General features: G+C 40.2%; 1 pseudogene; it reads right to left on the bottom strand.

The window, feature by feature from the left end:
- Positions 1-1,066: 1,066 nt before the first annotated feature.
- Positions 1,067-2,479, bottom strand: LOC102750480 (actin-related protein 2/3 complex subunit 2 pseudogene; annotated as a pseudogene).
- Positions 2,480-2,936: the final 457 nt, after the last annotated feature.

The raw sequence follows: 2,936 nt of genomic DNA, 5'->3' as shown, positions 1-2,936 counted from the left end.
GCATGATGCATTTTTATTAAAATATTGAAATTAGATTCACACCCCAAAATAATCTAATCTTTTAAAGTGTACAAATTCAGTGGTTTTGAGTGTATTCAGAATTGTTCAATTATCATCACTATTGAATTTTAGAATATTTTCAGCCCTAAAAAAAAGACCCATATCCATTAATAATCTCTCCATTCCCTCCTACCCCCAGGCCTTGGGAACCACTAATATACTTTCTGTCTCTATGCCTATTCTTGTCATTTAACATAAATGAAGTCATAAAATATGTGCCTTTGTGACTGGCTTCTGTCACTTAGGTTGTTTTTAAGGTTCATCCACATTGTAGCACATTATCAGTACTTTATTCCTCTTTATAGCTAAATAATATTCCATTGTATGGATATACCATATTTGTGTATACATTCATCAGTTGATAGACATTTGTGTTTATCACAGTTTCCACTGTTTGGCTACAATAAATAATGCTGCTATGAAAATTTATGCACAAGTTTTTGTGTATGGACATATGTTTGTAACTTTCTTGGGTATACACCTAGGAGTAAAATTGCTAGGTCATATGGTAACTCTTTAACTTTTCGAAGAACTGCCAAACTATTTTCCAAATAGCTGCACCATTTTATAAGCCCACCAACAACATATGAGGATTCTGGCTTCTCCACATCTTTGTCAAAACTTGTTATAGTCCATGATTTTAACCATCCATGTGGGTATGAAGTGTTATCTCATTGTGTTTTTCATTTGCATTTTCCTAATGACTAATGACACTGAGCATCTTTTCATGGTATCTTTATTCTTTCGAGAAATGTCTGTGCAAAACTTTTGTTCATTTTTAAATTGGGTTATTTGTCTTTTTATTGTCAAGTTGCAAGCATCCTTTATATAGTGTGGATACTAAATCCTTATGAAACATATGATTTACAAATATTGTCTCCCATTCCATGGACTGTTTTTTTTTTTTTTTTTACTTCTTGATTGTGCTTTTTGATGCACAAAAGTGGGGGGGTTTTTTGTTGTTTTTTTGTGGGGATTTTTAGAGACGGGGGAGGGGGAGAAGGAGAGAGAGAATCTTACGTAGGCTCTATGCCCAGTACAGAGCCCAATGTGGGGCTCGATCTCATAACCCTGAGATCATGGCCTGAGCCTAAATCAAGAGTCTGAGGCTTAACCGACTGAGCCACCCAGGCGCCCCATTTTTTTTCTTTTTTTGATTTTTGAGAACTATGAGGTCCTTGCAAGCATAGCTCATTTCTGTAGATTATTTTCCAAAGTTGTACAAAATGGAACCAAAATGGAAAATCCCTCAAGAACATGAAGAGGTACAACATTCAAAGCTACGAATACCCAGCAGCAAGTGTTCCAGCCTGCAGCTGCCAGCCGCCTTCTCTTCCTGTTCCCAAGAGTTAGTGGCATGAAAGCATCTTCCCTGTGACTGTTCTCATTTCTTTTTTCTCGACCTCTGGGTGTGCACGGCTCAGCACCTTGAGGAGTTCGGCTGTTTCTGCCCGCATACGTGTGTGAATATCAGCCTTAGAGCCCTTGATGTGCTAGCGCAGACTGTCCTGGAACGGGTGCATCAGGTTGATGGTGTTGTCTCAAGCGCTGGCAAGGGTGTGGCGAGGGAATGGCACGATGGTAATGCAGCCAGTGCTCTTACCCACGGCAGCATCCATGTCTTTCAGCTCCAGAGGAGCTTCCCTGTGGCTAAAGAGGACATGTAGGGCTCTGTGCCTGGTTCTGCGTCCTTCTTTGAACTCTTGCATGAACACTTTTCCAATGACCACAGCGTCGTCATCATTAAACACTGTGCTGAAGACTACTGTGACTCTGTCCTTTTTAGACCCAACATACATCCCTCCAGTGGATAACTGCCCTGTGCTCTCCTTCCCTGCCCTCTTCTTGGAATTGGAAGTCTTTCTCAAAGACAGAGGCAAAACAATTTCGTTTCAACGTGCCAGCCTTCATGCACAATGGATGTCGGCAGATTTGCAAGGTCATATAGCAGAGACATTGTGTCCTGATTTGGGATTTACCAAGCAACTCCAGTACACTATCTTTAATAGCTCATCCGCACCATGTGCCTGAACTTCCTTGTTGAATTTCAAAGAAATACTGACCATCCCTTTTGTTTTGTCTCCATTAGGATTTGAAATATGATAGAGGACTCCATCAAAATCTGCACACGTTACTTCGACTACTTCTGATTTGTCACCGGCAGCCGCTTTCTCGAACTTGAGTGTGAGCGTCCCCTCAATGACGTGGTTGTTCACCTCTAGCAGGATCTCAGCAGCACCTCCCGCCCACCCATCCCTGCTGGCAAGCCCGCACCCACCTGCCCAGCCTCCTCCCCCACAGCCACCTCATCGACCTGTGCTGATTGGTTTATTGTTATTGATTTCTAACTGCTTTTGAGTTTACCCTGGTGATTTTTTTCAGAACATTTTTCATCTTACAGGCTTTCAAACTTAATCATTGTATGATTTCCTGAACCTGGAACGGCTTCTTTGTGGAATTAGCCATTCTGTATTTATTCAGCATACCATTCAAATTTTCTAGGTGGTGTTTGCGTCTTCCAAAAAAACCCATTAGTGATACCTTGTGTTTCTGCCAAGCATCTTGTAACCAACACGTATTTGAATTTTGATTTTAAAAAGAATCTGAAAATCATTGTTTTGTCCTTTTCCTTTTATGACATAGCTGTTCTCTTTGATCTAACTTCAACCCTTTTGTTGCATATTTCCTATTTTTTTATGATTTGCAGTTTCATTTGCTTTCTGCCTTGTACTGTATGGACTGTATCTTATCTAAACATGTTTTCTGCACTTATTTTGTTTTATTTCTCATTAAGTTTTATATTTTTGTTCACTTTCTCCTTGAAACTCTTGCTTCCTTCAGCATCCATGAAGTCATGTATCTCCTGAGTTTTGGTC

This window comes from Leptonychotes weddellii, chromosome 8 (genome assembly GCF_054177405.1).
Source record: "Leptonychotes weddellii isolate Sample4059 chromosome 8, ASM5417740v2, whole genome shotgun sequence".
NCBI lineage: Eukaryota > Metazoa > Chordata > Mammalia > Carnivora > Phocidae > Leptonychotes > Leptonychotes weddellii.
Note: the sequence above shows the minus strand (reverse complement) of the source record. Positions and strands in the feature narration are given on the sequence as shown.